General features: G+C 41.2%; 1 long non-coding RNA gene across 4 annotated transcripts in view; it reads right to left on the bottom strand.

Moving 5' to 3' along the window:
• Nucleotides 1-12,500, bottom strand: part of LOC141989592 (uncharacterized) — a 136,601-nt gene that overhangs the window by 41,405 nt on the left and 82,696 nt on the right. For 2 of the 4 annotated variants that reach the window (XR_012640010.1, XR_012640011.1), the window contains exon 4: nt 2,672-3,582. The exons of 1 other annotated variant lie outside the window; for it this stretch is intronic. This is a non-coding gene — a long non-coding RNA (uncharacterized LOC141989592). Of the gene's footprint in view, nt 1-2,671; nt 3,583-12,500 lie in introns of those variants that run through there. One more of the 4 variants, XR_012640009.1, reaches the window with a different exon arrangement.

Here is a 12,500-nt window from a genome sequence, read left to right on the forward strand (position 1 = left end):
AGGGCTTCCCACAAGAAAATGAAATAAAGCAAAATTCCCCCCAAAATAAAATGAAAAATTATTTAAAAATAAAAAGCGTTTCACAGGGCTCTAGTCCTTACTCTAACAAATCTCCCATTGACGTTAAGGGAGCTGTGGGGGGTGGGGGAGGGTCCGGATCCAGTCTGAGAATGTTCAGATGTCACAGAAATAGGTGCATTTTCTCAACTGGTTACCACACAGCCTGCCTGAGCTCTATTCAAGGGCTTTGGTTTTTAAAGTATGAGTTGGAAAATCAAATGTAGGATCTTGCGTAATACTTAAAAATCTAGAAATCTCCCCCGGCAAAATCTAGATAACAAACTTCTAGAGTTCATACTTCACTCATCATTTCAGCAACAGTCACTCTTTACTTCACATTCTTCTGAATTTTACCCTGCATAATGTTACCAGTATGACTTGGTTAGTCTGACATGATTTTTTGTAAAACGGGGGCATTATTAAAAAAAAAAAATCTAAAATGCTTATCCATTCAAACTTCTTCTCAAGGGACAAAGATAGCGATCCATTTTCCTACCAAAGGCAAAATTATGTTGTTTTGTTTTAATCAGTGCTCTGCCACACAGAAGAAAACCAGGTTATATTGCCAATGAATGGCTACTTTCATTCTTGATTCTTACTGTATCTCTGATGGCTTTTAAGTACAAATGATGAATGTTCTCCTAGCACTCGTCAGAGAAGCTATGGCACCCCTTGAAAACAGGTGTCAATATACCAGACAGCTACTATGGGGTTTGGTGTAATGCTATGAACGCTTGAATGGGTAGAAAAATATTGAAGCTGTTCTCAATACATCTTGCGTTGGACACCTGTGTCATCTACCTGCTCTATGTATATACACAGTCAGGGAAATGTATTTACGACATAACTCCTGCTAATGGGATCCAGGAAATATTTCTAGTTTTGCAGATTGTCCATTGAGATGATGTCGGTTCTATATAACATTTCCCTTTTCATTCAGACATAACTCCATCTGGGATATAGAACCTCAGGATTTCAGCTTGGGATTTTGGTTGATTAAATACTATTACCATAGCTTCTGTGTGCCCGTGGAATGTCATTTGAAGTAGTGGTGATCACTTGTTCTTTTCTTTGCTATCCTAGATATATAAAATGTACTTTTTTTTTTTAATCTATAGCTCAAGTAGTCAACTGCTTGAAAAAAATGTAACTGACAGTTGTGGGTTTTATGCAAGTGCTAGCATTAAACAGCATTATTTAAATTTGCTTCTAAATACTTGTTTGATAAGTAGGGATATGTATGATTTATTCATATCACAATTTACTAAAGGATGTTAGCTAGTTCTTTTCTAATTCATACCCTACTGTCACTCTGTTTTTATATATGTTCGTTTTAAAAGATTTACCCAATGTAAATAAGAACAATTTCAGAATTACAGAGCAGGATTACTCCTGAGAGAAAAAAAAAACCCACCCTGAATTGTATTCTCAGTGGCTATTCTATTTGACTTCATCATTAAGGAAAGTATTCAGAACGTCTAAAGGGTGAAGAGTGGAGGGGTGTGTTTTCTTTTCGATATGATAGCTGCATTCAAGTTATTCTTTCCTTTACAATAGATTTTACCTAGCTTTATCTTCGTAGGAAGCTGCTTTCAGTGGAAAAGCAGGAGTGAATAGGAGTGTCATGACATCGGATTAACAGTACAACTGGATAGTAAATCAAATGTTTGAGATGGAAAAATGTAGAATGTGACATGCATCCGTCAAACGAACTAGCAGGACTTCCTGGAGACAAGTGAAAAGATAATATATAATTATCTGTTCAGGTTCTTGAGACCTGTACTTTAATTCAACTTTCAGAAACACATGGCCTATGTTAACCAGTCAATCTCTGTAATGAATCTAATCACAATGTAAAACATTCCTCAGGACTTTAGGCCTTATGGAGTGCTAATTATATGTGAAACTGGCCCAAGCCTTTATATAAAAAAAAGAAATCCATAGTGTTTCAGATGGACCCGAAATGCCAATTTAGGGCAAATAATGCAAGTGAAGGGGACAGCTAACATGTGCCAAAAAATAAAGAGTGAAGAAAATGCAGATATAAAGTCTTAGATATTTTGCTACCATGCAAGAGAATGCTTATTAGTCTTACAACAAACTGCATGTATGGGACAGAAATTACAACCTCTTGTTATCATTCATATCAGAAAATACTCTGTTCTCTCTCATCAGGTTTTTTTTTAATGCTTGGCACTATTATCACATTAAAATGAATCACTGAAGATAACTTCATTCAAATTTTGAATGTTGCTGTATGATTTTGATGCACTTACTGTTCTATAGTTACGATTTAAAATACATAGCAGAGACCAACTTGCAATACTTTTAACGAGGTATAATCTGTCTGGTTTTAGTCTGAGATGGCGAGACATTTCATATGATCAGCAATGGATTCATGTTGCCTGTTTAGAAAATAGAAATGGATTTCCATTAGCTTTAAATTTATCAGTATCTAGTCTTTATAAGGTTTGCAGAGGAAAAGGGGTTAAAAGAAGGTTTGAATTCTGTCTCTAATATTTCCTAAAAACTTTGTACAAAAATATTCTATGCCACAAAAGCCCATTAAATATTCAAACTTTAATATATGTTCCTCAATAACAAATGTACAGTTAGATAACACATAAAGAATTATGAATGACTAATTATATTTTGCATATTTACAGCAAAGACAATTAGCAAATAGCTTTTATATGCAAAATAAATGAAAAAGTAATTAAGATGCACTAACTAGAGCAGCAATATCAAGTCTGTTGTCTTGCGATTCATTCCTAACAAACATAATAATTATGCATTCATTGTCGTATAATTAAAACAGCTCTGTCCTTTAGAAAACTGGTTATTTACTGTATAATAACCTGAAGAGTGGCAGAAGTTCCTCATAATGGTGAGAAGGATAATTAAATATTTCTTCTTGGAGTCTGCCTACCCAGTTCAGTTTATTATCTGAAACTTGTACAGGAAAACATTTTGTCTGGAATTCCAAAACATCTTCCTAGTCCTTCTGTTCGATAGTGTGAATGTTCTGCCTTTCTGTCTTTATATTGCATGGAATAATGATGCCTTTGGCCACCGTTCACTTCTTCCAGACCATCCAGCTGACCAAACCATTCACCAAGAAGCTATTCTATTACGAATAGCAATGAAAAATTGCCCCACGTTTAACATTCTACAGTCTAGAAGCAGGATGGTTAAGACACAGATCTGAGGAGATCTAGGTTCAACTCCTACCTTGCCATGGACTCCCTGTGTGACCTTCGTAAATCACTTATGCCCCAGTCCTCTAAAGACATGCTGGATCCATGAAAGAGAGCACTTGCTCTGGCCCCAGCTGCCTCCGTTGCTCACCTCCATGCTGGCAAATTCCAAACCTTTTGGGGTAAGAACAGGTAGTGCCTGGTGCTCACTGGGTTCCCTGAATAGCTGCTCTGCCTGTACTCCTTTCCCTCCAACGTGCACCTGCAAGTGGTTTCCAGGCAGCTAGATGTGGTACTATGTCTTCGATCCAGCTTCTCATTGGACCTGGATGTACAACAGATAAAGCAGTTCCAAATATGCCTTTGCATGTAATGAATCAGCGAAAGGTGGGATTCGCGGTGGCATGGAGGGGCCTACACAAAGAGGGTCCAGCTTATCCCCAAGGCAGGATTACCAGGGGGGAGAGATGCAGGGGAATCCCCTGTACAGGTCCGTCTCTGTGTCACAGATAGGATTTCTGCAAAGGCCAGTGTATGTAGAGGGAACACCAGAAGAGGGACACTGGGTATCACTCTCGGGGGTTACTGGGCTTGTGCAAGTAGCACAAAGGGCTGCAGCTTCTATTGGAGATCATAGGCTAGAGAAGCAGCCGTAGAGGCCATCTCCATGCTTTGAGGCCAGGTTGTAGGGTAGATTTCATTGTCTTCAGAGCCAATTCTCTGCATCTGCAAAGAACCCGGTTACTAGGGCTGTCGGTTGGGGATCTGAACTTCACCCAGAAGGAATGAATAAACCAGACCTTTCTAACAACTCTGGTAAGTGATCAGTTCTCGTAAATAAAATTGACTAATTCTCCTGCAATTCCACAGTACGTGAGTGAAAGCCGACTCAGACCCTACCGCAGATTTCATCGATTCCAAGGCCACAAGAGACCACTGTGATCATCTAGCCCACCTTCCTGTACCATCACACAGGCCGGGGAACTTCCCGAGAATAATTCCGAGAGCAGAGCTTTTACAAAAACAGCCCATCTTGATTTAAAAAATGTCAGTGATGGAAAATCCACCACAACCCTGGGTAAGTTGTTCCAATGACTAATCTCACTCCCTGTTAAAAATGTGCACCTTACTTCCAGTCTGAATTAGTCTAGCTTCGACTTCCAGCCAGTGGATCTTGCTATATCTTTCTGTGCTAGATTAATAAATGTTCGCTCTGCATGTAGATATTTATAGACTGCAATCAAGTCACCCCTTAACCCTCTTTGTTAAGCCGAGTAGATGGAGAAAGATTCATGTGCAACTTCTCAGTGGATAAGGAAGTTCTGCGGTGAAAATGGAGAAGTAACTTTACAGTCTGGACTGGATAATTTACTCAGGCTAACATTGCAAGAACCATCTAAGGGCCAGATTCACCACTGCATTATTCCAGCCAGGAAACCTTTCAACTCTCTATCCATCATCTATATAGCAAGGTCCTTATATTGACAAGCACCACTGTAATACATAGGCATTTAATGGGCCTGGTCCCAGGCATACTGAAGTCAGTGCGGCAACCCTTTATAAACAATGTCTCGCTAACACCCCGGGACCAAATTCTGCCACTGGATGGGTGAGGGCAACCTCCTTTGAGCCGAATGGGCCCAAATGTGCAGGGGTGTGAGTTACGCCTGCGCTGAGTTACACCTGCTAGCCCTATCGTGAGATTGACCCACGGGGAGTCAAGTGTTGCTGTCTGAGAGCAGAAATTGGTCCTGTTCCGACAGCATTATTACAGTCAAAGGAAATGCCACGCAGACTGTTGCTTTCTCCTTCTAAAGTAACAGACAATGTGGAGCCTTTTCCTGTTCAGTAAGGCTTGTTTATTTTACCCAGACTCTGTGCTGTCTGCATCGAAGAGTTGATGGCTACAGTTTGTTTTGGCTTGGCTGTTTCAGTATCAAATTGTACAGATCAGACGGGTAAGAAATATAGGGTCCAACCCCGCAGCCCCCCCCTCAGGTGGCCTGGTGCCATTGAAATCACAGGGCCTGCTTATGGGAGCAAGGCTTTGCAGGGCTGCACGGGTGGTTTGCGTCCTGCTCAAGGCGCGGGTTCGCTCCTGCTCCCGTTGACACAATGGCCAATCTCCCGTTGATTTCAGCGGGAGTGGATTATCTCCTTCTGTCTCAGTAGCTACTGAGCACTTCGTTTTCTAAATAGCTTCAAATAAAAAACGAGAGAGCATCGATTTATTATTCCCGTCTCGCTCTCCCGTCACAGAACTCTGAGGGCCCAGTCGGCCTTCTGCAATGTTCCGCACTCCACTGGAACCCAGGCCTGGGGGTAACTGTTCACTCTGCTCCGCTGCTGAGGGCAAGGCTGTGTCCGGCTGGGTCCACTCGCAGTCCTAGCCGCTCCACAGAGGACACTGTCCAAAGCTGACATTCTAGAGAGCGCAGCTTTATGCTCTAACTCCGCATTGCACCCTCCCGGCCTGCCGCGCTGGCCACACTCTTACAGAGAGCAGTGGGTGGGTGCACTTGGTTCTCCCTGCCAAAAAAACCCTTAAGGGATGGATGCTTATCAAAGTACTCTGAACGTATCCGGGCTGACATCTTTGCCACTCCCTTCATTCCCCTCCCCCTTCACTGTCTCCCATCTTTTCCTCTTCCACCACCCAACCTAGTTCAACCAGATACTTTCCCCCCGCCCCCTCCCCAAATCTAATCTCCTGCCTTGATCTTTTTCTTCTCAGCACAATCATGTCTCTGGCTGATACAGCCAGGTTAGACCCAGTGACTGCCATTCTCTCCCTCGGGGTTCTTTCTCCTTCCTCACTTGCCACCTCACCCCCTAATTTTGCTGCTGTTCCCAAGATGAGATTTGAGCCTGCTTGGTAGCCTCTGCTAAACCCCTTCTGGGCGTTCTCTTAAGACCTTATGCTCTCTGGAGCTTCCCCAAGTTAGAGGCATCACAGAATAGTGTCTGCATCTCTGACTCCGGGGAAGATTTGAGACCATCAGGACTGGAAATCAGCCTAGCACAGAACCCCCCTGAGAACCCACCATGAAATGTACTGAGTGTCTAAGAAAGGGAAAAGGAGAGTGGACTGTACTATGTATGAACGGAATGGCTTACCCGTTGATGCAATGGCCAGGCCAAATGTTAACAAAGGTGGGGTTCAGTTGAAACTTTGGGTTAGTCCTCCAAACTGTTGTTGTCTTTATCGGGGCCCAAAGCTCCCTTCCCATGTAAAACGGATTGAATGGGAAATGACGCATTTCAGAGAGATCCTCTATTAACCGCTGCTTCGAACATCTTCTCCCCTCCATTTGGGCAAGCCAGCGACAGCATGTAAGTAACATGGCCTACAAATACTGCCCAGACCCAAGATCTGCAGGAACTGCCTGGGAATACCCCTGGGCAGGGTCCCCCATTGGATCCATGCTGTTCCCCACAGAACTGGCATGTCTTAGAAAAGTGGCATGCTGCATTGACTGACCTACCACCAGCCCATGCTCATACAACTTCCATGGTCTACCAGAGCTCTGCGGGGTATGAGGGAGATGCTGGGCAGCACTAATATACTACACATGCTCTAGCCATCTTTATTTATCCTGCTCGGATGGAATATGCTGCACAGAGTGGCTCTTTCCCCCCACACCTCCCCCTTCTTGCTGGCCATCTGGAGGCGATACCATGGCATACCCTCTTCCTCCTTCCCCGCCCCTCCAAAGCATTGAGGACCCTCCTGCTCCTCTTCATGCTGTGAAAGTGATGGGGAGCATTGAGCCCTTATAGTGAAGCCTAGTGGTTAGAGCATGAAATTTGGAAGCAGGATTCCTGGGTTCTAGTTCCAGCTTTGCGGGTCACTGCCTGTCCTTAGGTAAGTGTCTTGACTTTTCTCTGTCCCAGGTTACCCAAACAGGGATAGTGAGAAGCGTAATTAGTGTTTGTAAAGTGCTTTGAGATCCTGTTATAATAGGCACTATGTGAGTGCAAAGTACTATAATTATTATGACACACATCATAGGAGAATTATATTATCTAATTAGACTATATTCATTTCAACAGAGCAGGCAGAAGTGCCCAATTTCCATTTTAACTTCTTATTGTACTTGCATCCAGAAAATGAAAGTTTCTTAAAATAAAACCAGCTAAGAAAGAACAACAGCCCCAACCTCTGTTGAATATTGAATCATTAGATGTTACTTTATGCATAGCCTTGCAGGGGTTCGATTTTATCAGTAAATGTTGGTTTCACCATACACACACAAACTGACAAAAAATATTTCCATCAATCAGAATAGAAATTTACAGGAAGGCAAAGAAAAAAAATGCTGCTTGAGAACTTATTAGGGTTTGACCTAAGGCTATTTCCCCTATATATTTTGACACGGGATGTTGACAATTTGCACTTTCACAGTTACAAAGCTTTAACTTTCTGAATCCCAACGTCGACCGTCATTAAGTAATTATTGTTTGACCCCAACCCCCCCCATTGTCTGACCTCGCCCCGAATTTAAATTGATAAAAGTGTGTAGGGGAAAATGCGTAAAAATAAATATTGATATTATCTGCTGAAATTATAAAAATAAACAAACAAAAACAAATTCTGCTAACCCGATTTACACAAAATGAGTTGTCAGTTGGAACTTTGAAAGCATGTAATGAAAAACAAGCAACACGTATATGATAAGACACACGAAACACAATATACAATTGCTGCTACAAATAATGCATACATTCATTTCTGACTAGTTATCTTGGTCTTTTTGGAAAGCTGATTTTGATTTCCAACTTTTCTGTGTCCTTATTCTTATACCCAGGATCTCAAACACAGTTTGGCGTACAATTAGAGGAGTGAAGACTTATGTAGGAAGTTTTATACTTGCCCATACAAGTGCTGACTGTTTAAGTGAAAATAGGAGTTTCTCCTTGATCTCAGATGAAATCAGTGGGAAAATCTGTGTCTCCCTCGAAGTTGCAACACACTTTAAAAATTGGGAAAGCAGAATACTGGATAAAATATACACAGAACCTCTATATCAGGATTGTTATTTCAGGGTATGTCTATACTACCCGCCGGATTGGTGGGCAGCGATTGATCCAGCGGAGGTCGATTTGTCACGTCTCGTCTAGACACGATAAATCGACCCCCGAGTGCTCTCCCGTCGACTCCTGTACTTCACCGGAGCGAGAGGCACAGGCAGAGTCGACGGGGGAGCGGCAGCAGTCGGCTCACCGCAGTGAAGACACGATGGTGAGTAGGTCTAAGTACAGCGATGTTATTCACTTAGCTGAAGTTGCGTAACTTAGATCGATTCCCTCCCCTAGTGTAGGCCAGGCCTAAGAAGAATAGATCAAACTAGGCCCTGGAGTGAGTTAACATTAATTTAACACGGCAGTAAAATCTAGGGGCAACCGTAAGTTTTAAGAAGGGTGGCCTCCCTTTTGCACCTGCAAAATGAATTGTGGATGCTGAGCTGAGGGCTTCTGCCTCTGTCACCTGATTCTGGCCCTGATTCAGGAAGGCGATTAACCAGATGTATAACTGTAACTATGTGAGTAGTCACACTGAAGTCTCTGTCCATAACGGCCATACTGGGTTAGACCAATGGTCCATCTAAACCAATATCCTGTCTTCCAACACAGGCCAATGCCAGATGCTTCAGAGGGAATGAGCAGAACAGGGCAATTGTGAATGATCAATCCCCTGTCATCCAGTCCCAGCTTCTGTAATTTGGAGGTTTAGGGATACCTGGAGCATGGCGTTGTGTCCCTGACTATCTTGGCTAATAGCAGTGCAGTTCATAGTTAGAGGCAGAAGTACTCAGATTTGCCCTCCCAAGCTGGGCCTCAACCCTCCTGAAAATGTCCATTAAAATTAAAAGGAATACTTGTGGCACCTTAGAGACTAACAAATTTATTTGAGCATGAGCTTTTGTGGCTCACGAAAGCTTATGCTCAAATAAATTGGTTAGTCTCTAAGGTGCCACAAGTCCTCCTTTTCTTTCAATGGATACAAACTAACACGGCTGCTACTCTGAAATCTGTCATTAAAATTAAGATGATGACTTTGTTTTGGCTGCCATTCTCTTTGAAACCATAGAGTTTGTAAAGAGTGTACAGCAAGGCCAGCTCCATAAATTGGTCTTTTCTTTACTTGGGAGTTTCAAGGCAAAAGACCAATGATTTCCTTCCCCTTTCCAGGGCGCGGTTCCCATGCAGTTTCTCTTTCTGTTGCAGAAGTGGTCCATTGTTGCATTTCCCCTAAGCACAATGGTCAGAACACTGCACTAGGCCAGCAACTGGGGTTTCATAAAGCAACGTTCAAAGAGGAGCAGAAAGGTGCAGTTATGTTATGGGAAAGAATGTGCTTGGTTAGGGATAAGAAGCCTCTCTCGTTATAAAAAAGAGCCCTGAAAGTAGAGAAAATAAAATTCCACTCGCTACAAGCCAGCCACATTCTCCTGTAATAATCCAGAAATGAACATTGATTCTGAAGAAGTCGCTTCTTCAAACTTTAATGCAACAATTAAGTATTCCATTGTCATGGCTCAATTAAATGGTATGGCCTGAGAAAATTGGGGATTGTAAAGTGAGGATGGAATGTGCTTTGATCCTCTTTCCAGGGTTATTGTTTCATTAATAAATGAACATGTCATTTGTCTCACCAGAGGGAGCTCATGCCCTCCAGGCTTTTTCCCTTTTTTGTTCAGGTTTTATAAAGATGAATTTCCAGTGCTCTGAAATACCATGGATTAGTAGTTAAGCCTGACAGCACTTCGGGGAGTAGTGGGCTTAAAGTGCCTCACACAGGTCTCCAAAGCACTTGTTTACTAATAGAGGAAATCAGCGACCGTCTGCAGCTGCTGATATCGCATTACCATTTGGAAAGACAGTAGCTGAGATAACAAATCACACAGTTTTAATAATTACTCCTGCATTCCAGTTTTTTGTTTCCTGCATAACTGCAAAGGCTGGATTTCTTCCAAATAAACAGATAAAAACAGTATGGAACTTTTATCTTTTAATGATAATGACAACACATCATGTTTCACTAAAAGTTTCCTGCTGAATTTTTTTCTGATTTCTAGAGTTTCAATAAAATGTAATTATACTTTATAATTCAACTCTTTTAATCTTCACTTCAAAAACTATTCACAGTTAGTAAGTTTGCTAGGCATGGAAGGCGGGTGACAATGGCAATGGACTTCCCCCATATTGGGCGCTTCATAAATTCTATCTTGGGGTAAACCTGTCATTGAAACTATATACACAAACTGAGCTACTTTGCATTCAAATTAATACCTCATTTAATTTGAATGTAAACTAGCTCCATTGATGCGGTTATTAAAAAAATAATAACTAAGGCATCTGGCAATGAATGGATGTTTAAGCTATGATACATTTTACAACATATTTCTTATTTTTAATCCCAGATTGAACCTACATGAGACGAACCTTATAAAATCTGTGTAGTTCATATGTGTTCTGGGAATCAAAATGTGCCCAGTATACAAATACTGGATTTGACTTCATGAGGTTTGTTCAAACAACTCTGCACATTGTTGTTTTAATATAGTAGAAGAAGGGAAACTTTATTTGCTAAATAATTACAGAGACTTATTTTGAGAGGATGGGGGCGGAAAAGAGAAGAATACCTAAATGGCATCTTCCTCTCCCACCCTGAAATGTACAAATTTGAAGGTAACCAAAACTTTTCTCAGAGCTTTTAGTTTGCTTACGATCAGCCCATGTTCCACTGGGTGATTAAAGAAAGCTTTTTTAAAGCATTACTTCAGAATGATCTTAATTGGTGCAAGGTTGAGCCCTTTCTAGGAGGGGAGGGAAAAGGTTGAATAGCCTTTTCAAGTCACATGAAAGTTTCTAGGATGAATGTACGATAATTAGATTAATAAGTAGCTTAATTTATCACAGCTGAGGATTTCAACAGCCACACATTAGAGCAAGAAAAAAAAAGATTAGTGTGATTCCAGTTTGTAAAAAATTGTACTGAAACTTGATTAACCTTAAACACAAAGTGCCTTTCTTTTTGTGTGTAAATTTGGTGGTTAAAAAAAACAACACTAAAATAATCAGGAAAGTCCTGTTCTGTTCCTTTGTGTTTTCCACTAATGAGAGTATCAGGATTGTTCACAACAACTTTTCCCTATGACGTTATTCTTCCCAACATGTTGGATTTGAACTGAAATCTGCAGTATTGGATTTTTCCATTCTCAAAGATGTACTTCTGATGTGGTGTCTATTCTAGTTATAAACAGCTCTGGTCTTAGCCATTTTAATAAGAATCTAATGAACATATCAAGAGGAAAAAAGACCCTATAGATATATAATATTTTAATGCTAAATTTATACACCTTTATGCCACTGACAAAAAAAAGTGGGGGGGGGGGCGTAAAACGGGTACTGCATACTACTCAGGTATGGAAAATGACTTGAACTGAAGACAATGCAGATTGGTCAATTATTGACACTGATCAGTTATGAGATATCAGTTAGTGCAATGCACAATTTGTAAAACAAGGATTCTTTTTATAGCAGAGGAATTCCTCTGTTGACCTGAACATCTCTTTGAAACCAACTGTAGGCAGTCTAAAAGCAGGCCAACAATTCCACGTATAAAAGAGAATCATTGAGTGTAAACAATAGATTTGAGTAAAATCATTCTAGAACTTCTAGCCATTCGTGAGTCTCCTTCTCTTTTTTCCTTACAGAACAATCCCTTCACAGAAAAACTGTGCTTTCTGATGTTCCCATCCATGCCGAGGTAGCTGTGTGTGTTGTCATTATTTATCAGCGCGAATGTCAGATTGCATTAACCTAACCCCTTGTAGTGCTCTAAACAAAATTTCCCAATGCTTTGATTAAGCCTGTTGGTACCAGAGTTAGCAACACCCACTGAAGACTCTGGAATACAGTGGTAAGGTACCTGTCAACACTCAACAACCATCAGCTTGTTGAGAAGACCTAGTGCAAACCCAGCAGTACACAGATGTGTTTCTCCCGAGTGTGTGATTCCCTGTACAAACCACCTCTTTGAAACAGGATGATGGGGAAGGTTTGTTAATACTCATCGGCAACTGTAACCAGGTACTCGCAGCCTAAAAATATAATATTTTAATGAAATAAAATATAGGCGGTTTCTTTTAATTTTATCTGGCACATAAGAGATGACTAGGAGTGCTAATGAAAGGGAAAGAGTTGAGAGTGTAATTATAGCCTAGAGTGCATATTGCA

This window comes from Natator depressus, chromosome 6 (assembly GCF_965152275.1).
Source record: "Natator depressus isolate rNatDep1 chromosome 6, rNatDep2.hap1, whole genome shotgun sequence".
Taxonomy (NCBI): domain Eukaryota; kingdom Metazoa; phylum Chordata; order Testudines; family Cheloniidae; genus Natator; species Natator depressus.